The sequence below is a fragment of the Bos indicus genome, chromosome 11 (assembly GCF_029378745.1).
Source record: "Bos indicus isolate NIAB-ARS_2022 breed Sahiwal x Tharparkar chromosome 11, NIAB-ARS_B.indTharparkar_mat_pri_1.0, whole genome shotgun sequence".
Taxonomy (NCBI): domain Eukaryota; kingdom Metazoa; phylum Chordata; class Mammalia; order Artiodactyla; family Bovidae; genus Bos; species Bos indicus.
In genome coordinates this window covers 55517230-55541419 of record NC_091770.1, presented here as the reverse complement: position 1 = coordinate 55541419, position 24190 = coordinate 55517230, and the positions used below count along the sequence as shown (strand labels likewise).

The 24190-nt window shown below is 39.3% G+C and overlaps 1 protein-coding gene across 4 annotated transcripts in view; it reads left to right on the top strand.

The window, feature by feature from the left end:
• The window catches only part of CTNNA2 (catenin alpha 2), a 1365089-nt gene that overhangs the window by 376766 nt on the left and 964133 nt on the right, over positions 1–24190 (top strand). The window lies entirely within an intron of this gene.

Here is a 24190-nt window from a genome sequence, read left to right as displayed (position 1 = left end):
GGGTTCACTAATAAGCTCCAAGTAAAGAACTGCAGTTCAGAGCCCTGTGGTTCTCATGTACACCAGTGCCTTCTGCAGCTTGGACTTTACCTAGGCCAAGAGGAGAAGATTGCCACAGAAGAGCAAAAACAGAGAGAGAAGGAAATGAGATGCAGTAGTAGGGGCTGAAGCACTGAAAGCATGCAGTCAGATAGAACACCCCTGAAGGTTACAGAATTAAATTTCTATCACTGAGTTGTTATATTTAATAATAGATTATAATGAGCTACTCTACCCACTCCAGTATTCTTGCCTGGAAAATGCCATGGACAGAGAAGCCTGACACAGTACAGTCCATGGGTCACAAAGAGTCAGACACAACTGAGTGACAAGCACATGCACATTCTATTCAAAGGGCTTTGATTTGTACCTGGCACCAAAAAGGTGATCAACAAATAATAGTTATTATGCTTATCATTAATGATGAATGAGACTGAGTGTCTTTCATAGAAAATGATAATAAATATTGTTAACGAGTTCTGTTCTAAATTATCACCTTCAGCAGCAGGGCTATAGTAAGTAGTTGAGAGATATATTTCAGATTCCCTAAGGGAATTTTCATTCCAAGCACAAAGGGTTAATGTCTTAAAGCTAACTTATGGTAACACAAGTCATATTCTCACATAAACTAGCCCTTCCTCTATGTACAAAATAGAGCCATAGGTATTAATTACTTCCGGAAAATGTTGATGCTGTTAAGTGGTAATGTCAGATAATTGAGTGATTTTAGTCCATTATGCCAAATTTTATGTTTGCAGGGTTTGTGATTTTTTTTCTGGGACCCTGTTGACTTCATTCTTGGGCTGAGTAGCATCGAGGGATCTTAGTGAACTGAGCTCCTTCTGGCCCACACCATTCTGGTTATGCAGCTGGATTATGGGTCTTTACTACCCTAAACGGAGAAGGCAATGGCAACCTACTCCAGTACTCTTGCCTGGAAAATCCCATGGATGGAGGAGCCTGGTAGGCTGCAGTCCATGGGGTCGCACAGAGTCGGACACGACTGAAGCAACTTAGAAGCAGTAGTAGCAGCAACTACCCTAAAAAAGTCTCTGAAGAAAATGATAAGAAAGACTATCATTATAGGAGTAGTTGGGGATATGAAATAAGGCAAAGAGACTCAAATGGTGGCAGGAAAGACACACTTGGAAGACCACTTATTTGGTAAAATGGTAAAATGTCTTGGTTACATGTCTTTCCATGTATTATGTTTATGCCTTGTCATTTCTGGTGACAGAAATGCTTTTAAAATTACTTTTGAATGTATAATCTTTTCTCTTTCTGTTCTTAATGTGCAAGAACAGGAAAAGCAGAATTATGTTGTAATACACGAAATAAGATGAAATGGCATAATGGCTTTGAAACATTTTAAAAAGTAAAAAGTTGTGTAAAAGCAAGTTCAGTATAAATTTAATATTACATATAATATAATGATATAAATGCATGCTTATTGGTAATAGTGTTATTAGATTGGTATTTGTTTAGACTATTTATCAAGGAAATTTTTACATTACATATTGTTAACATTGTTTTCAAAGATTTACATCTCTGTTGAATGTTTTGCCCTCACAGGAGAACGATTTTATATGCTTTTTCATTTATGCTCTACTTTTTGCACTTCTAAAAAAACAGTGTGCTTGATAAATGCCCTAAACCATGACACATCCTCTTAGAATTCAGTTAGTCTGGCTAGAGAAAACATCAGATTGATTATAAGCCTGTGTCTAAGTTTTATTATAGTTTGTATGCAAGAGAAAGTGCTAGTATGCTAATTAAAGAGCCATTCTTGGTAGGGATATTTCATAAATGAAGAAAATGATTAGATAATTGTTACCCTGATGCACATAAAAAAAGAAAGTCTGTATAAATACTACTAGACCCATGACTAAAGGGCAACTGACCATATGGTAGTTGAGTCACTGGTTTTCCAAGCCAAATTTTAAACCCATTATAGTTCATCAGAAAGGTATTTCAAAAATTTTTCAGAAATGTTTATGTCTTTCCAAAGGAGGTTAAAAATTGCAATCTTAATCATGTTCCTAGATATGGAATTTTTTTCTTTTACATACCTAATTATTTCAGTGTGTTCGTTCTTCTTTTATCATATAGTGACTAATCAGTCCTTACATAAACTATATTGGTAAATTGCCAATTTTTTTAATCCTAGAAAAGAATATTAATTTTTTAACATGTGCTGAACTGCTAGGAAAAACAAAACCTACCTGATGAAAAAAAAATTAGTTGATTTTTTTTAATTAATTTATTTTTTATTGAAGGATAATTACTTTACAGAATTTTGCAGTTTTCTGTCAAACATCAACATAAATCAGCCATAGCTATACATATATCCTCTCGCTTTTGAAACTCCTTCCCATCTCCCTCCCAATCCCATCCCTCTAGGTTGATACACAGCCCCTGTTTGAATTTCCTGAGCCATACAGCTAATTCCCATTGGCTAAATATTTTACATATGGTAATGTAAGTTTCCACATTACTCTTTCCATACATCTCACCCTCTCCTCCCCTCTCCCCATTTCCATAAGTCTATTCTCTATATCTGTTTCTCCATTGTTGCCCTGTAAGTAAATTATTCAGTACCATTTGTCTAGATTCCATATAATTGTGCTAGAATACAGTATTTATCTTTCTCTTTCTAATTTACTTCACTCTGTATAATAGGTTCTAGGTTCATCCACCTCATTAGAACTGACTCAAATGTTTTCATTTTTATGGCTGAGTAATATTCCATTGTGTATATATACCACAACTTCTTTATCCACTCATCTGTCGATGGACTTTAGGTGGCTTCCTTGTTCTAGCTATTGTAAATAGTGCTGCAGTGAACAATGGGATACATGTGTCTCTTTCAGTTTTAGTTTCCTCAGGGTATATGCCTAGGAGTGGAATTGCTGTGTCATACGGTGGTTTTATACCTAGTTTTTTAAGGACTCTCCATACCTTCTTCCATAGTGGTTGTATCAATTTACATTCCCACTAACAGGGCAAGAGCATTTCCTTTTCTTTACACTCTTGCCAGCATTTATTGTTTGTAGACTTTTTGGTGAGGGCTATTCTGGCTGGTGTGAGGTGATATATCATTGTAGTTATGATTTGCAGTTCTCTAAACATCTATTTCTGCTTTATTGACTATGCCAAAGCCTTTGACTGTGTGGATCACAAGAAACTGTGGGAAATTCTGAAAGATTAATGTGCATTATTTTCCAAACTTATTTCAGCAGGAAAGTGTTGTTTTAATTATTATTATGTTTTTTTTTTTTTTTTGCTTTTGTAGAGGATTTATCATTCTCCACAGATATTTGTGTGATTAAGTTAGTCTAACACCCTGACTTATGACCTAGCAGTCACCAGGCCCAGAAGGAATCTTTCAAACTACTATTAAAATGGACTTGGAATACAAAACAGGCAAAAAGCCATTGTCTTTGGACTGAATATATAATATATTATCTGTCACATATATTTATTAGTATTTTCAAATATATATATATTGTGTTAAACTAAAAACATAAATTTATTTCTAAGTATTAATAAATTTAGAGCATCTTTGTCACTAAAAAATAAAAGGATCAGTGATACAGGGTTATTGTTACCATCTTTCTAAATTCCATATATATGTGTTAGTATACTGTATTGGTGTTTTTCTTTCTGGCTCACCAGTCCAGGTTCGATGCATGATACTGGATGCTTGGGGCTGGTGCACTGGAACGACCCAGAGGGAGGGTATGGGGAGGGAGGAGGGAGGAGGGTTCAGGATGGGGAGCACGGGTATACCTGTGGTGGATTCATTTTGATGTTTGGCAAAACTAATACAATATTGTAAAGTTTAAAAATAAAATAAAATTAAAAAAAGAAAAAAAAAGGATCAGTGATAATGCTTTTGACTATGCTATTTGGAAGACTTTTACAAATTCTGCCAGCTGAGTGTTAATAATGGGCTTCTCTGGTGGCTCAGATGGTAAAGAGTCTGCCTGTAACGGAGGAGAGCCCGGGTTCAATCCCTGGTTTGGAAAGATCTCTTGGAAAAGGGAATGGCTGCCCACTCCAGGATCCTCGCCTGGAGAATTCCATGGACAGAGGAGCCTGGTGGGCTACCGTCCATGAGCTTGCCAAGAGTCAGTCCATGGGGTTGCAAAGAGTGGGGGTCACAGAGTCAGACACGACTGAGTGACTTTCTTTTTTTTTCAGTGTCTTTAGTGTGTTTAACTAAATCAGAGTATTAAGAGTGATGAGCACATTGAAAGTGTCATGAAACAAGTCAAACAGCACAGACTTGTTAAAGTATCTGGCCAGTATGGGTCTTGATCACTATGAAGCTCAAGAGGATTCCCTAGGCAGGGATAAAATCTTTTCGTAAAGGACTTTAGCCATGGAAAAGCAGTAGCCTGTCTGCAGGGAAGGTTTCAGTTCAGTGTGAAGACATACAGACCATGACTAAAACATATTTATACACATGACATGGAGAAAATTGTATGAAACCCATTTGCCATACTGGGCCATTGTGTGCATGCATGCATGGAAAGTCACTTCAATCATGTCCAACTCTTTGCGCCCCTATGGACTGTAGTCTACCAGATTCCACTGTCTATGGGATTCTCCAGGCAAAAATACTGGAGTGGTTTGCCATGCCCTCCCCTAGGGGATCTTCCCGACCCAGGTATTGAACCCATGTCTCTTACATCTCCTGCATTGATGGGTGGGTTCTTTACCATTAGTGCCACCTGGGAAGCCCATCTGGTCCATTAGGCTGTTTAAAATATCTGGGAGCACTACAGAGAGGCTTCCTTGGGTAATACCTGGGACAAACGGGACAAGTGAGGTAGGCATATTTTCAACCTTGTTAATGTTTTCCCACCAATGTTGATTTATGAATATCATCATTTTATCAGGAGACCCATAGTTTAATACAGGTACAATGGTGAGTGGAAACTTTAGAGTCTCCAGTAGGACCAGGGCTTCCCTAATAGCTCAGTTGGTAAAGAATCCACCTGCAATGTAGGCAATCCGGGTTTGAATCCTGGGTTTGAAAGATCCACTGGAGAAGGGATAGGCTACCCACTCCAGTATTGTTGGACTTCCCTTGTGGCTCAGCTGGTAAAGAATCCGCCTGCAGTGCGGGAGACCTGGGTTCAATCCCTGGGTTGGGAAGATTCCCTGGAGAAGGGAAAGGCTACCCACTCCAGTATTCTGGCCTGGAGAATTCCATGGACTGTAGAGTCCATGGGGTCACAAAGAGTCTGACACAGCTGAGTGCCTTTTGCTTTCAGTAGAACCAGGTTGTCATTTGGTCAAAACCAGAACTTCTTTTACAATCTACTTTTTAATTTACTGAGACCAGTTTTTGGATTCCTCTGGCCAGTTTTAAACTTATCTTTTGAGGAAATATTCCTTTTGAATTTTGGCTACCCTTGTTCCCTTTAAAGGCAGCATTTCCTTGTGGAAATAACATCAAGGTGATTTCCCTTAGTTTCCAGAGAGTCAAGTTTAGAATGCCCTAGAATTTTAAAGTGGCAGGTAATTCCTGAATATAAGGGTCATTCTTGTTTTATTTCTGTTGGACGTAAGGAAGCCATGTTGCTTCCACAACATTCCAAAACCATGAGCTACTCTGAAAGGATATCTACTGTCAGAATAAATATTGATAGTTTGGGCCTTGCTGAAGTGCAAGTCTGGGGCTTCCGAGGTGGTGATAGTGGTGAAGAACTTGTCTGTCAATGCAGGAGACATGAGTTTGATCCCTGGGTCAGGAAGATTCTTTGGAGGAGGGCGTGGCAACCCACTCCAGTGTTGTTTGGAAAATCCCATGGACAGAGAAACCAGGCGGGTTACAGTCCACAGACTCGCAAAGAGTTGGATATGACCGAAGCAACTTAGCATACACACAAAGTACATGCCTAGGTAAGAGCATATAATTCCACCTGTTTGGCTGAATGGCCATAGGTCAAGATTCTGCCTCAAAAACATCAAAAGAATATTCAGTAGCATACCAAGCATAGTATTTGCCATTGTCGCCTCTCAAATAAGAACCATGAAATATCAACATTACCAGAGGAATTTCCTGTAGATCATGAAGAGGAGTCAAAAAGTGATCCTTCAGTGTTAAGGCAGTAGTAAGAAAGTTTGTCAGACTGGACGGGAGAAGGGAAACAGGGTTAAAGTTATTACAGTGTAAGTGTTATGTAGGGAGAGGTTAACAAAAGGTCTTCCTGGGAAGTGAGATGGCTGACTGAGAAATGTTGAGTGAGGTGAGAATTCATGAGAACTTCTTCTGTATGGGGTATAAAGAATGTTTAAAGTGGATGCTACAACAGTTTTCTTGGTGACATTAATCAAATGGGCAGTGGCTGTAATGGCTCAGTGACAAGGAGGCATCTTTGTGTGGCAGAGTCAGCCGCTACCTGTAATATCCTATGGATTGCTAGTTATCCCTGTATTTTGGGCTGAGTACTTCAAGGGCATTCCCTTCTTTTTAACATACAAAATGAAAGAGAGTCTGACAGTTGGTATGCCCAAGGGCAATTGTGTACATCAGACTCTTCTTGAAGGCTTTGATAGCTATGTTGTCTTGTTCTTCCCATAAAATTAGGGTTTTTATTGTTTAGTAAAACAATACAAATTAGAGATTTGACCATAAAATAGCAATTTGAAATCCTGTTTCAGCAATAACCAAGTAGAAATAAAGAAAACCTCATAGTTAGTGCTCAGTTTTGGGTTTTAGAAAGTCATAAAATCCATGTGAATCAAGGTGTAGGGCTTGTTCTAATATCAGATACCACAAATATTGAACCTGGATGTCACACTTTATTTCCCATAAAGGCTAAAAACTTTATCAAGTGGATCCTGTCTTCCTGTGAGGAGGCTTAGGAAAGAGAGCAAAAATCAAAGTATCCACAGATTGCAATAGTGTAGACCCTCAAGGGAACTTTATAGCTTCTGGATAAGCCTTCAGGATTTACAAGAAATAGTACTCTCAGTAAACCCTGAGACATTATTGTCCCTATAAATGAAGGCAAAAAGGCATTGGCTAGCTTCATTGATTGCAACACTGAAGAATGCACTGCATACCTCAGTTGCAGTGAAGAACTTAACTTCTGATGGAAATGATGTTAGTGAAGTAGGAGTGCTATGAGCAATAGGGTGTTGAGGGATGATGGTGGTGTTTACTGCTTGGAGATTCAAACCTCCAATCTTTTTGGAGATTTTATGCAAACTTATCCCTATTTTCTCACCAGCAAAATAGGGATAATGCAGTGGATAGTACAAGGGATAATGAGGTCTTGAGCACAGCTTTCTTTTACAGGGTTTGTGTCTTGAAGGGCTTCTTTACTAATAGGATATTGCTTAATTCTGGAAAGAGGTTTTGAGGGATCTACTTGAATCTAGATGGGAAAGGCACCGGTAATTTTACCAATGTCTGTTGGTGATAGTGCCTGTAAGGAAAGTGCTAGTGGATTCTGTAGGAATAAATGATTCATGTTTCCTGAGTTGGCTGTCTGATACAAAACATATAAAAAATGTCAAGGGATCATTTTTTCACTTCATTGGTTACTTTGATGACTAATGTCAAATTCTAGAATTGTTTCTCTCTTTTGAGAGAAAGACTTTCTGGCATGATACATTTTTGTGCCCATTAATTGTTCTTTAATTGGAGGATAATTGCTTTACAATATTGTGTTGGTTTCTGCCATAGATCAGTATAAATCAGCCACCCATATATGTGTGTGCCCTCCCTCATGAATCTTCCTCCCATTTACCACCCCATCTCACCCTTACAGGTTGTCACAGAGCACTGGGTTGAGCTCCCTGTGTCACACAGCAAATTCCCACATGCTATCTATTTTACATATGGTAATATATATATATATATATATATATATATATATATATATATATATATATAATGTTTGCATACTGGGAACCCTCTTGCACTGTTGGTAGGACTATAAAATGATCCAGCCACTATGAAGAACAGAATGGAGATTCCTTAAAAGACTAGGAACAGAACTAGCAAAAGATCCAAGAATCCCACTACTGGGCGTATACCCTGAGAAAACTGTAATTAAATGAGACACATGTACCCTAATGTTTGTGGCAGCACGTTTTGCAATAGCTTGGTGTGATACTTTTTAAAAATAATTTTTTTGGAGTTGCTTTGCAGTGTTGTGTTAGTTTCTACTCTATAGCAAAGTGAATCAGCTACACGTATACATATATCCCCTCTTTTTTGAATTCCCTTCCCATTTAAGTCACCACAGAGCACTGAGTACAGTTCCCTGTGCTATACTATAGGTTCTTATCAGTTATCTTATACATTGTATCAATAGTGTATATAAGTCAACCCCAGTCTTCCAATTCATTCCACCCCTGTTGGTATCCATAGATTTGTTCTCTACGTCTGTGTCTCTATTTCTGCCTTGTAAATAAGATTGTCTATACGAGTTTTTTTTTTCAGATTCCACATATACTCATTAATATATGATATTTGTCATGATACTTTTAAAAGAAGTTTTGGCCTAATAAATGGAAAAAGTAGAGGAACTAAGGAGAAAAAGGTGTATATCGCAAAGAGCCTAAACATAAGGGAATAAGTTCAGAGCCAGGAACCTTTTGAGTTTCGTTAGAGATTCCCACAGTTTGAACTGTTTTAGTACTCTGAGGCAGGGGCTGGTTTATGGTGGTGGGTTTGAGCAGTGGCTACATTGTCAGTTAGGACTGGAAGGCATTCATCCCAAACTGAAAAAATGTTTCTCTAGGATGATTTAGAGGGAAGATTGAGAGGAGTTCCTGTATATAGTTCCTCAGAGCCCATCATTGAGGACTGGGAGGATATTGGAAAGTCTGGTTAGACGGATGAATGTGCCTGGAGGACTTACATTTGTGACAGTCTCTTTTCAATGTTATAACTGTTGGAAATAATAGCAAAAATGAGGAGGATTTTGATTTTGTTATGAAGCTTTCTTTTGCTGGAGTTGAAGATAAAGAATTTTGGTGGTCTTCCTTGGAGGTGACTCTTTAGAGTGTGAAAGAGCTAGTCTGCCAGGTTAACTAAATCTGAAGAAGCTGTAATTGCTGATGAAGTTGTCTATTGTCTGAGCCTGATCATATAATAAGTTAGAGGGCTGCTCTTCCAACTGTAATTCTAGAGAGCTTTCAGAATTTTCCCAGTTAGCAGTTTTCATCCTATGTTGGGCTTGGTGTTCACTTACAAGCAGATGAAGTAGCTGACATAAGTTAGAGAAACCAGGTTGATGGGTTTGAATGACTAATATATTCTTCAGCCAGTCTGTGAGGATTTTTGCATTCCCAATTTACTTTGGGAATTTTTTGACTGAATTTCAGTTTAGCTTTAGTTCAGGGAATATAAGAAATGGAGGATTTCATCTCTGGATGCTCAGAAGGCTTAATTTTAAAAGGACAGGTTTTGACAAGATCAGAGGGAAAGAAAGTGGAACAAGTTTGAGAGAGAAAAGGAATTCAGCAAAGGCCTTTGTATGGGGGAACTGACAGTACAGGAGGAGGTGTAGGTGGAATAGGAGAGAGGAAGAAGATGATGCTGGAGGCAGAATCTGGCCAGGAGGTGTGGACAAATAGACATAAAATGGTGTCAGAGAAGGATCCTAAGAGAAAGAAACCAAAGAAGAAAAGTCTGAAGCTTTGGGAGCCCTTACATCTTTCTTTAATCATTTGTTGGCTGCAGTGAGTCTTCAAATCTAATTTTGCATGGAGGCAAGACTTGGCTCTTGATAATGTTTGGAAGCCTCAAAAACCAACCAAAGTAAGCATACCACTCAATTATGAACATTTTTGAGCTATTGTAGTCCAATTTAATTTTAATAAAATTAAACGTGGAAATTTCAAAAGTTCCCCATAATGGCCATTGATATTCTTCATTGCCATTTGTCAGGTGGGTCCATTTAGTTAGGAATGCACATGAGGAAGGAACATGGCTTTTAAACATAAAATCACCTTGTGTAGTCCCTGTAGGAGGGTGCAGGGGATGCCTTCAAGATATTTAAATAACCAGTATTCTGTTTTTCAATGATTTTTCTCTAGAGTGAAGAATAATTTTCCAATAGCTCAAATAACTTGCAACTTAAACAACTCAATTCAAACAGCCTACAAACTGCTGCTGCTGCTAAATCGCTTCAGTCATGTCCGACTCTGTGCGACCCCGTAGATGGCAGCCCACCAGGCTCCCCCATCCCTGGGATTCTCCAGGCAAGAACACTGGGGTGGGTTGTCATTTCCTTCTCCAATGCATGAAAGTGAAAAGTGAAAGTGAAGTCGCTCAGTCGTGTCTGACTCTTAGCAACCCCATGGACTGTAGCCCACCAGGCTTCTCCATCCATGGGATTTTCCAGGCAAGAGTACTGGAGTGGGGTGCCATTGCCTTCTCCGACCTACAAACTAATATCAGCCAATTCTAAGGAAATAGGCTTGTTCCTAGAAGATCCAGACCAAAGACTCTTCAGGCAGTTTCCAGAGAACAGCCCCCACTTCAAAGGAATGGGCTAAAGACTGAAGTGGCACAGTTTCAGTGAAGCAGCCCCTGTTTCTTAAAGATTGGCTAACAGCTTTGCAGTCAGCCTTGGTTGAAACAGTCTTATCTAAAAATGACATCAAATTGCCAAATGAGTATTGCCAAATAGAACAAGGCCCGAACCTTAAAGAACAAAACCTTAACATAGATTTTGATTAAAGACTGGAGAGCTTTAAACACAAAGAGAGCAAATGCTCAGATCCAGGAAAAGAACCCAAAATCCAGGTGAGAAAAGCAGTAAGTTCAGTGGACTCTTTCACAGGTACTATACCTATTTGCTCACTAATCTTGAACTATTGGGGGTCTTCTTTTGTCCTCATTTTGTTGTTGTTCAGTCACTAAGTTGTGTCTGACTCTTTGCAACCCTGAAGATTGCAGCACACCAGGCTTCCCTGTCCTTCACTGTCTCCTGGAGTTTGCTTAAGCTCATGTCCATTGAATCTGTGATGCTATACAGTCATCTTGATAGCTTATGGTGAACGGTGTCGGACTCGTGATCTCCAAAGAAGTTTTAACTTTGGGACCAGGGACTAGGCTAGATCACTCAAGAGCTTTTGTATAGCTGAATTTCATTAAAGTATAAGAAGGGAAAGAGAAAGCTTCTGACATAGACATCAGCAGGGGGACAGAGAGTGCCCCCCCCCCGCCCCCGCTAAATGTAGCCAGCTGTGTTATGTCTGTTAGAAAGCTATTAATCAGATAAGAGAGACACCTTGAGGCTGATGGAGTTTCACCAGGCCCCTCTCCCACAATATGCATTTTTGAGAGAGGATGGCATGAGGTGTGTCATCCCCCAGCTGTAAAACAATTGATATGAATACTGGTTTGTTGAGCCATTTTCAGCCCAGGGTTTGAGAAAAGAAAAAAGTTAGTCTTAGGTGGACCCATTTTGAAGAAAGGCAAATTCCAAAGCAAATACATAGTTTTATTAACATAGCTTAAGGAAAACATTTCCTTAGAGAAACCTCCTTTTAATTCTGTATGGAGAAGGAAAAAAATCTGACACTTGCAGTTTGTTTCCTCCTGCCACTTAAGGAAGAGATAAAAAAAAATGTCTGACACTTGCTGCCTATTTCCTCCCTTTGAAGACCACCCCCCACCTCCCTGCAGCCTTCCTGCCTGTTACCCTCTCAATCTCATCCTCTGTCCCCGCCCTTTTCCTCCTGCCCTCAATATTTCCCAGCATCAGGGTCTTTACCAATGAGTCAGCTTTTAGCATCAGGTGGCCAAAATATTAGAACAGCATCGGTCCTTACAGTGAATATTCAGGGTTGATTTCCTTTAGGATTGACTGGTTTGATCTCCTTGCTTTCCAAGGGCCTCTCAAGAGTCTTCTCCAGCACCACTGTTTGAAAGTATCAATTCTTCAGTGCTCAGTCTTCTTTATGGTCCAAGTCTCACATCCATACATGACTACTGGAAAAACCATAGCTTTGACATACTTTGATTGAATCCGGGTCCCCTGCACTGCAGGTTAACTTTACCATCTGAGCCACCAGAGAAGCCCATAGTCCTCATATGGGCCACAAAAATGGCACCCTAAAACCAATAGACTATCACATATTTCTCCAACAAAGATGGATTTATTCCAGAGCAGCAGAGAATTGCAACTCAGGGTCTGAAACCATGGAATGCCCTGTGATGTCTCTGCATGGCAAGGGAAGGAGAACTCTTTTATAGGGGAAAAGGAAGTAGGAGGGCTGTAATAAACAAAAGTCTATTGTTTTTAATTAGCTGAGTCCTTGCCTTCTTCCTGCCAGACTCTGCTCTTGTCACCAGTGTGACAACTTCCACTTCTGGTCTCTCAACTCTATTTAATTGGGCTTCCCTGATAGCTCAGTTGGTAAAGAGTCTGTCTGAAGTGCAAGAAACCCTGGTTCCATTCCTGGGTTGGGAAGATCCTCTGGAGAAGGGATAGACTACCCACTCCAATATTATTTGGCTTCTGTTGTGGCTCAGCTGGTAAAGAATCTACCTGCAACGTGGGAGACCTGGGTTCAATCCTTGGGTTGGGACGATCCTCTGGAGAAGGGATTTTATTTAATTGAGGCTTCTGTGTATATATTTTTTAAGGTGGAAGGATAAATTGTAACTAGGAGGAGACCTATTCTGTTGCTGATTGATAAATCTAAGAATGAGATCCCCTCTTCCATCAAGTAGTATAGTTGAGGAAAATAGCATATTAGTGAGCTCCTTTGTCAGAATATTAATTTTAGCTACAAGTTCTGTTTTGCAGAGTCCTTCATTTTTCCAACAGTAAAAAAAAAAAAAAATTTAAGTGATAAGAAAAGAATGATTAGTCCATCATTTTCAGAGAACAGTAGATTAAAAAAATTATCATTTGGATCTGTCTTTTCCTTATCAGTTTTCCATGTAGTGTCAGTATATTCAATAAATTCTCCTGCTCCTCTGAAAATCTTTTGTTAGTTATACACATGTCAGAAAAGAAAAAAAATTCCCTTCTGAATTCTTCTGGCTGGTCTAAGAAGTAAATTGACATGAGACAGATTAACAGGAAAAAAAAAAAAAAAAATGGAAGTTCAATAGCATGTATGCAGGGAAGAGACCCAGGAAACTTAAGTAACTTGCCAAAATGGCTGAAACCCTCACAACAGATTCTGTCTTCAGCTAAAGACAAAAGAAGATGTCGAGGGTCCTGGTTTGGGGCTTCAAATGGGAGGAAGGCAATTTACACAGAGATAAAAAAGGGCCCTGAAGAGACAATGAGACACACAGTAGACTCTGGTCTCTAAGCCTCTCTGCATTCCCCACCTCCCCAGCCCCTGTTCTTTGCAGATATCTCTGGTAACAGCTCTAGTCCAGGCACTGGCCCTTTATCTAAATTTTTTCAGGCAATTAAGTAGGAAGACGCATAAGACAGATTAACACTTTATGACTCTTCTGTTTCTTATAAATAATCAGTCCAAATTAATCCTCATGTCAAAGAAACACATTAGAAGGTGGTAAATTTTGTTCCTATATATTACTCTCTACTGGACTTTCCTGGTGGCTCAGTGGTAAAGAATCTGCCTGCCAATGCAGGAGACAGGAGACATGGGTTTGATCCCTGGGTTGGGAAGATCCCCTGGAGGAGGGAATGGCAACCCACTCCAGTAGTCTTGCCTGGGAAATCCTACGGACAAAGGAGCCTGAAGGGCTACAGTCCACTGGGTCTCAAAAGCATCAGACATGATCTAGACACTAAACAACAACAATAACAAGCATCCAAGTAGGAAAGAAGTGGTTACTATGATGTTAATAAAATGGATGAGGAAAATATCTGCTAAAAGTGAAGGGATAGGGAGGGAGGTGATAGTTTGGAATATTACTAGCTGGGCGAAATGGGAGAGGACTGTGTCTGGAACCCATGAAGCCCCTGCCCTACCCCCTTCCTGTCCCCTCTCTGTCCATGGACACTTTGAGAAAGTGTCCACCTGAGAAAACAGAGGGCGCCATACTCACACTGCCTGTCCTTATCTCAGGACCCTTGTGACTATCCCAGCCTCCCATGCCTGCCTTCTCCCCAGGGTGAGCCTTTAGCTGGAAACCAGCTGCCTCCCTGGGCTGACTCTTTTCTAAATCCTATCTCTTCCTCTTGCTTGAAAGTTATAGTGTCTCTGGGATAGACTAGATTGTGTTGTCATTTGTCATACTTCATGTGCACCATATAATAGGTACACATTAAGGACTGAACCATGATAACTGCCAAGTAACCTTCTCATCTGTATCCTTGCTTCTAGCAGCTGATACGCTTAAGCATTCTTCGTCTTAGAACAAAACCCCTACTAGGGGTCCTATCTCATCCCTTTCCAGCTCAATCTCTTCCCCTCTGTAGCAAGTCTCATATATTTACCTTGGAGAGTCTCATATATTTACCGTCTCCACACAGTCACCCTCACTCTTATCCCTGCAGCATATCTGCCTTTGCCATCATTTTAATGAAACTTGCTCTCACTTTCATCACTAAATAACACATTGTTACATAAATATTTATTGATTTGTTCATCCATTTTGATAGACTTGGAATTCTTTTCCTCGTACATTTCTTCTTTATCCTATTTTCTGCAGATACATGGCTTTTATTCTTTAATGTTCTTACCATCCCCTTTCTAAAAAGATATTTATGGAAGGTTAAAATTAAGCTTATGGTTTCTCTGAATCGTTGCTAAGTCAGCCTTTTGCCATAATCTGCATTAAATAATTGTGTATTAAAAACACTTTTCTCATCTTAATTTTAAGTGTCATGCTGCTGCTAAGTCGCTTCAGTTGTGTCCGACTCTGTGCGACCCCACTGACAGCAGCCCACTAGGCTCCTCTGTCCCTGGGGTTCTCCAGGCAAGAATACTGGAGTGGGTTGCCATTTCCTGCTCCAATGCATGAAAGTGAAAAGTGAAAGTGAAGTTGCTCAGTCGCGTCCGACTCTTAGCAACCCCATGAACTGGAGCCTACCAGGCTCCTCTGTCCATGGGATTTTCCAGGCAAGAGTACGGGAGTGGGGTGCCATTGCCTTCTCTGTTAAGCATCATAATTCTCTATAATTTAAATTGTTCCTAGTGACTGAAAGGAAAACATGCTCTATCAAATTTCACTTGAGTTAATGCAATGTTAATTCTCCCAGACTTGCTGCATTTATTTTATTTCACTCAGTGTTCAAATAATATATTAGTTCCTTGAAAGTTGCTAAAGTTTCTTTTCTAAAAATGAGTTAAAGTGCTGACATTGAATGAACAGCAGTTACATTACTCATTTAAGGAAGAAAAGTGCTGATGTGTTAAAATCTTTTATTTAAGTTACAACTGCTCCTCTTGGATTTTTTAAAAAAATACAATGCTATTATGTGAATTGTAAATACCAAGATATTGTTCTGGGAAAAAGAAAGCTAAGAATGTTGGTAGGAAATTGTGCTTTTCTGGTATGGTAGCAGATTTCCGGTTCTTTTGCATTTATGAAATTTCTTACTTTGATATTATGAGTTTATAAGTAGATAACCCAAACTTGCAAAACAGCAGCACTTTTCAGGTTTTTAAAGTACCCGATTGCTACTGTTATTTTCCTTTAAGGATTCACTATGATCTATGATATAAATCTTCTTTAAAAAATTGTTTTTTACGAGGCACTTAAGTTGTGAAATTTAATGCATATAATTGAAATGCTGATGGTTGTGCTTTAAAGTAATTCAAAACACTTTCTCTTTAGTGGATAAGTTTCCAAATTCTTGCCATGGTTTTCAATGCCCTAAATGATTGAGACCTTACTTACTGTGCCAGTTTTGCATCCTCTGGAGTTAGAAATACCAAAAAAAAAAAAGAAAAAAAATTAAAAGTTGCATGTATGTATGAAAGGTATATATGAAAGATAAAGAGAGAGGAACCAGGAGTAGGAGTAGAAGGAAAGGAGAATGGGTAATAAAACCCTCAGACTGTGTTGCAGCTCTGAAAACATCTTGGCATGGCCAGTGGGGAATTCTGGTGACACTTTGGAGGAATTATTCATCAAGCAGAAATGATCAGGTCCCAGTCACTGGTTAAACTGCTTGGGGAAAGCATATCTTTGGCTTGAAAGATGAGGTGGAACCCAAAGCTTCTGCAGTGGACCGTGTCACCTGTTTCTGCCTCATCTTTTCATTTTCTTTATAGGATATTTCAAATCAGAGACATTTTTATTTTTATAAATTCCAGTTTGTAAATTTTCATTGTATTATGGAGCATGATTTTTGTTTTGTATTTAAGAAATTTTTACTTAACCCAAGGTCACATCAATTTTATCCTCTCTTTTTTCTAGAATTTTATAGTTTCCAGCTCTACATTTGAGTTTTTCATTCACTTTGAGATAATTTTCGTGTATGGATGAGGTAGTGGTCAAAGTCATTTATTTTTTTATGTATATATTTATTTGGGCTTCACAGTTCAGTTCAGTTCAGTCGCTCAGTCGTGTCTGACTCTTTGCAACCTCATGAATCGCAGCACGCCAGGCCTCCCTGTTCATCACCAACTCTTGGAGTTCACTCACACTCAGGTCCATCGAGTCAGTGATGCCATCCAGCCATCTCATCCTCTGTTGTCCCCTTCTCCTCCTGCCCCCAATCCCTCCCAGCATCAGAGTCTTTTCCAATGAGTCAACTTTTCGCATGAGGTGGCCAAAGTACTGGAGTTTCAGCTTTAGCATCATTCCCTCCAAAGAAATCCCAGTGGCTTAGTGGTAAAGAATCCGCCTGCAATGCAGGAACCACAGAAGACGTGGGTTCAATCCCTGGGTCAGGAAGATCCCCTGGAGCAGGGTATGGCCACCTACTCTAGTATTCTTGCCTAGAGAATCTTACAGAGGAGTCTGGCAGGCTACAGTCCATAGGATTGCAAAGAGTCAGACACAACTGAAGTGACTTAACATGCACACATTTATTTATGTAGTATATGAATGCCCGTTTGTACTACTAGCATCTTAAATAGGCTTTCTTAAAAAGGTTATCCTTTGCCATTGAATTACTTTTGCACCTTTGACAAAAATGTGTTTATCATCTACGTGTCTATTGTTGCTACTACACTATATTGTATCTTTGTAATAAATCTTGAAATCAGTATGAGTTTTCCAACTTGATTTTTTTCAAATTTGTTTTAGATATTCAAATTCCTTTGTTTTCTGCATAGTTTTTTGAATCAGCTTTTTATTTATTTTTTAATGAGATTTATTTTTAAATAAATAAAAAGGAGAACAATTGTAGATATAAATAAAAAGGAGGATATTTGGAGGATAACTGTTTTACAGTGTTATGTTGGTTTCTGTCAAATATCAACATGAATCAGCCATAGGTATACCTATGTCACCTCCCTCTTAAACCTCCCCCACCATTTTGACCATTAAAAAAAAAATTATTTTAATTGGAAGTTAATTACTTTACAATATTGTATTGGTTTTGCCATACATCAACATGAATCCACCACGGGTGTACACGTGCTCCCCATCCTGAACCCCCCTCCCACCTCCCTCCCCATACCATCCCTCTGGGTCATCCCAGTGCACCAGCTCCAAGCATCCTGTATCCTGCATCGAACCTGGACTGGCGATTTGTTTCTTATATGATATTATACATGTTTCAATGCCATTCTCCCAATCAGCTTTTTAAATTAAATATGTTTCACTGGGTTTCAGATTGGGATGGGTTGAATCAATGGATTTACTTAGGGAGAACTGTCATCTTAACATTATTGAGATTTCCAGTCTATGCAAACAGTATTTTTCTCAGTTTATTTAGATGTTTTAAAATTTCTAATCAGTGTTTAACATATAGATCTTGTATATATTTCATTATATGTATATATAAGTATTATTTCATATTATTTTAAATGATACTTCTAAAAAATTCGATTTCCAGTTGCTCATTGCTATTATATAGTTATGTGTGTGTGTGATTGATTTTATATCCTATGACTTACTAAACTCATTTATTAGTTCTAGCAGACAACTGTATTTTATTTGGATAGAGAAAATTTTATTAATGCTTCTTCATTATTCTTTATTCTATATTTCTTTCCTTTCTTTTTCTTGCCTTATTGCACTGTCTAAGATTTCTTTTATTATGGTGAATAGGAGTAACATCTGAGGTCATCCTTTCTTGATTCCTGGTGTTAGGGGCAAAGCAGTCAATCTGTTGTCCTAGGCAAAAAAAAGGATGAATTGGTCACCCTAATCTTTACAACCCAACTCCTCTGTCTCCAAAATCCCATTTTTCACTCCTTTCCTCCACAGGGGAACACTCATTGCTTAACTTCATGTTAATCTCTGTCCTGGCATCTCACCAAAACAATGAATAAGAGGAAGACAAAAGAGGAAGTGAGGAAGCCAGCTGGGGAGGCAATTGTTTTACTCCATGAGAGATGTGAGATTGGCAGCCTAGAGTAATGGGAGCAAAGGGGGAAGAGAAATGGACATATTTGTGATTTATTTTAGATATTAGGCTAACCGCTCTTAATGATGGATGAGATTATGGATTATGAGGCCTTTTCTGTGTTGAGTTTGAACAGTTAAGTGAATTGTGGCATTGTTTAGTGAAATGAGGAAGGTAATGATAGCTCAGCATGTCCTCCACTCAATGGTGGATATGTGAGAAGAGATTTCAAGTGGGCATAGAGTTCCAGTGCTCCAGAAAAGTATAGCTTAGTGTATAGATTTGGTAAGCAGAGATACCCAGGTTCCAGTTAATGTCAAAGGAGTGCATGGGATCGCCAAAGGAGAGTGTAAGAAACAGTTGGTGCTGAAGTTTTCCTGGGGGTTTCAAGTCCTTCTGAGAATCTGATGAAAAGCTGAGAACTCTCGTTTTAGAAAAATAGCACATTCTTATATCTATTTATATATTAGTTTCTCAAGGCTCATGTAACAAAGGAGTCCTAAGAAAAATGGGTGTCTTAAAACAACAGAGATATCTTGTCTCATGGTTCTAGAGGCTAGCAATCCAAAATCAATGTGTTGGCAGGGCCATGGTCCCTCTGAAATCTGTAACAGAAGCTTCTTCCTGGTCTCTTCCTCTCTTGTAGTGGCTGTCAGGCCTGGGCATCCTTTGACTGGCAGTTGCATCACTCCAGTCTCTGCCTCAGATGCCATTCGTGCCTCTGCTCTCTGTTTCTCTGCCCTTTTCTTCTAAAGTATTGGATATCAATCATACTGATTAAGAGCCCACCTTACTCAAGAAACACCTGGAGTAACAGGCAAATTTGGCCTTGGAATATGGAATGAAGCAGGGCAAAGAGTAATAGAGTTTTGCCAAGAAAATGCACTGGTCATAACAAACACCCTCTTCCAACAACATAAGAGAAGACTCTATACACGGACATCACCAGATGCTCAACACTGAAATCAGACTGATTATATTCTTTGCAGCCAAAGATGGAGAAGCTCTATACAGTCAGCAAAAACAAGACCAGGAGCTGACTGTGGCTCAGATCATGAACTCCTTATTGCCAAATTCAGACTTAAATTGAAGAAAGTAGGGAAAACCACTAGACTATTCAGGTATGACCTAAATCAAATCCCTTATGATTATACAGTAGAAGTGAGAAATAGATTTAAGGGCATAGATCTGATAGATAGAGTACCTGATGAACTATGGAATGAGGTTCGTGACACTGTACAGGAGACAGGGATCAAGACCATTCCCATAGAAAAGAAATGCAAAAAAAAGCAAAATGGCTGTCTGGGGAGGCCTTACAAATGGCTGTGAAAAGAAGAGAAGCGAAAAGCAAAGGAGAAAAGGAAAGATATAAGCATCTGAATGCAGAGTTCCAAAGAATAGCAAGAAGAGATAAGAAAGCCTTCTTCAGCAAAGAAATAGAGGAAAACAACAGAATGGGAAAGACTAGAGATCTCTTCAAGAAAATTAGAGAGACCAAGGGAACATTTCATGTAAAGATGGGCTCGATAAAGGACAGAAATGGTATGGACCTAACAGAAGCAGAAGATATTAAGAAGAGATGGCAAGAATACACAGAAGAACTGTACAAAAAGATCTTCATGACCCAGATAATCACGATGGTGTGATCACTGACCTAGAGCCAGACATCCTGGAATGTGAAGTCAAGTGGGCCTTAGAAAGCATCACTACAAACAAAGCTATGGAGGTGATGGAATTCCAGTTGAGCTATTTCAAATCCTGAAAGATGCTGCTATGAAAGTGCTGCACTCAATATGCCAGCTAATTTGGAAAACTCAGCAGTGGCCACAGGACTGGAAAAGGTCAATTTTCATTCCAGTCCCAAAGAAAGGCAATGCCAAAGAATGCTCAAACTACCGCACAACTGCATTCATCTCACACGCTAGTAAAGTAATGCTCAAAATTCTCCAAGCCAGGCTTCAACAATACGTGAACAGTGAACTTCCTGATGTTCAAGCTGGTTTTAGAAAAGGCAGAGGAACCAGAGATCAAATTACCAACATCCGCTGGATCATGCAAAAAGCAAGAGAGTTCCAGAAAAGCATCTATTTCTGCTTTATTGACTATGCCAAAGCCTTTGACTGTGTGGATCACAATAAACTGTGGAAAATTCTGAAAGAGATGGGAATACCAGACCACCTGATCTGCCTCTTGAGAAATTTGTATGCAGGTCAGGAAGCAACAGTTAGAACTGGACATGGAACAACAGACTGGTTCCAAATAGGAAAAGGGAGTACGTCAAGGCTGTATATTGTCACCCTGCTTATTTAACTTCTATGCAGAGTACATCATGAGAAATGCTGGACTGGAAGAAACACAAGCTGGAATCAAGATTGCCGGGAGAAATATCAATAACCTCAGATATGCAGATGACACCACCCTTATGGCAGAAAGTGAAGAAGAACTAAAAAGCCTCTTGATGAAAGTGAAAATGGAGAGTGAAAAAGTTGGCTTAAAGCTCAACATTCAGAAAACGAAGATCATGGCATCCGGTCCGATCACTTCATAGGAAATAGACGGTGAAACAGTGGAAACAGTGTCAGACTTTATTTTTTGGGGCTCCAAAATTACTGCAGATGGTGACTGCAGCCATGAAATTAAAAGATGCTTACTCCTCGAAAGGAAAGTTATGACCAACCTAGATAGCATATTGAAAAGCAGAGACATTACTTTTCCAACAAAGGTCCATCTAGTCAAGGCTGTGGTTTTCCTCTGGTCATGTATGGCTGTGAGAGTTGGACTGTGAAGAAGGCTGAGCGCCGAAGAATTGATGCTTTTGAACTGTGGTGTTGGAGAAGACTCTTGAGAGTCCCTTGGACTGCAAGGAGATCCAACCAGTCCATTCTGAACGAGATCAGCCCTGGAATTTCTTTGGAAGGAATGATGCTAAAGCTGAAACTCCAGTACTTTGGCCACCTCATGTGAAGAGTTGACTCATTGGAAAAAACTGTCATGCTAGGAGGGATTGGGGGCACGAGGAGAAGGGGACGACAGAGGATGAGATGGCTGGATGGCATCACTGACTTGATGGACGTGAGTCTGGGTGAACTCCGGGAGTTGGTAATGGACAGGGAGGCCTGGCGTGCTGCGATTCATGGGGTTGCAAAGAGTCGGACGCGACTGAGCAACTGAACTTACTCTGATATGACCTCATCTTGGTCAGTTACATCTGCAATAACTTTTTTTAGTAAGGTCACGTGATGAAGTAGTTTGGACTTCAACATACATTTTTTTGTGTGTGTGATACATGATTTAACCCATAACAACTTCAGCCCATTGTAAGGATTCAAAAATTGCTTGAAGCCCAACCTCCAAAAATATAACAAAGGAACTCACCAACATTTGGAGGATGTGCACAGGAAGAGACCAGGGCAGAGTGAATGAAGAGGAACAGAAAGAGCAGAAGCTTGTGTCCTATTTCAAGAAGGCTGGGGAAAAAGAAATCAACACAGAGGTCATGCAAAGTTCTCAAAAGGTTTTCCTGGAAACCAGAAGAGTGTATCTTCTTTCCCAAAGGCAGGTCCACAGAGTGCTGCTGTTGATGCTTAATGATAGTAGTAAATGCTAACATTTTTGGCTTTGATGGATGTTTGGCACTTTATCTAAGCACTTTTCATTTACTTACAGTAACTTTATTATTATCCCCATATTATAAATGAGGAAACTAGGGAGTTAAAATATTAATAGCTTCTTTATAGTGATAAAACTGGCAGGTGAAAGACATCTCAAACCTTCACAATATTTAAACCAAAACTGTTGGTTCTCCCTGTCTGTACCTCCCCATGCCTGCATGCTCAGCTGTGTCCAATTCTTTGCAAACCTATGGACTGTAGCCTGCCAGAGTCCTATGTCCATAGGATTTTCCAGGCAAGAATACTGAAGTATGTTGCCATTTCCTTCAGGGAATCTTCCCAACCCCAGAATTGAACCCGCATCTCCTGTATCTCCTGCATTGCAGGTGGATTCTTTACTGCTTGAGCCATCAGGAAAGCCCTGTACCTCCCCATTCTTCTCCATTTCAGTCATTAAGTAAATCCCCAAATCACTGATTTTTTGTTTTTTAACCAAATTAGCTCATCTCTTCATCTCATTTCATGGATGAAATAGATTCATTTTCCTGATCATCTAGACTAGAATATGTACTCATCTATCTCTCTCGCCTTTTTCAAAATTAAATCAGTAACCAAATGTTAATCTCTTGTCTAACCCTGCCAGTGGTTCTGCATGGCCCTTAGGATAATAAAGCTTTGATTGGGCTCTTGTCCACATTTTCAGCCTCATCTCCTAAGATGTTCTTTGTGGCATACTCTTTCTCCAGCAGTACCATAACCACACTGAACCATGTCCTGTGTCTTCCCTCTTCCCTTTGCTCTGTCTGTAATGGCTTTTCCTCTTGGCGACTGGTGACCTCTGTTAGTATTTAAGCACCCAACTCACAGTCACATTCTCTTATGAGACCTTTTATGAAGTCTTGTGTGAATTACCAAAGGCAAAGCCAAAGTAAAGAGGACATGAGCTTTGCCTTTAACATGCATTTAATTTTATTGAGGTCTGAGAATGTGAAAGGGACAGGAAATGGGTAACTTGAATAAAGAAGAGAATGATTCTGACAACAAATTGTTACAGAATTTGAAGAAGGAGATAAAGCATCTTGCTAGAGGGCCATTCACTTAAAACCATATACCTACCTGTCAAAAACAGAGCTTTTGAAGATATGTGGTGAAGAACTTTATGCTGTTCTGCTAATGTCACATTTACCCTCTTGCGTATTTAGCTTCTGTTTTTAATCTGCTCTTTTCAGTAAGCCTCATTAGCTCCTGGGTTATTTATATAGTTCTTATCTACCCTTAAGCATTTATTTTTCTGAGTGCTTATTACCTTGAAAATAATGCCTTCAATTATATAACCAAATCAGATGACAACAGATTACATTAAAAAGTTTACTTTTTGTTCACTTTTATATTTTTCATTTTTCATAATTTGATATTACTTAAGATGGAGTGTAAATATCACAGTTAGCATATTTGATGTTTTTCTTAAATGGATTTTGTGAGTTTTTTCTAAAAGACTGTTAATTATGTCATTTTAGATAAAACCAAGGACCCCTAAACCCTAGAATCTTGAAAATTTTACTGCCTTTATGGCCAGTTTCTCTTTTAGTCAAGTTATATAAAAGATATTTTGTTTGTTTGCTTTTTAGATTTTGTTAACAGCTTCCCTGTAGATTTTATGTCACATCCTTTTAAATGCAGAGACAGATAAAGATAGGTTATAATTGCGTTTCAGGCAAACTCAATAAACAAAGCACTGTGCTGTGCTGTACTTAGTCAGTCACTCATGTACCACTCTTTGCGACCCCATGGACTGTAGCCCCCCAGGCTTCTCTGTCCATGGGGATTTTCCAGGCAAGAATACTGGAGTTGGTTGCCATTCCCTCCTCCAGGGGATCTTCCTGACCCAGGAATAAAACTGGGGTCTCCTGCATTGCAGGTGGATTCAAACAAAACAAAATAAAAAGTAAGTAGTACTTTGGCCCTATTTATTATTTGTTCTCTATCTTTAAAATGTCACAGAACTCCATCCTCTGTGTTCTATGACTTACTGTATGTACTGTAGTTACACCAGTACATACAGTCTTTATAATTATTTACTTAATTACTTCCTTCTCTGTCTCT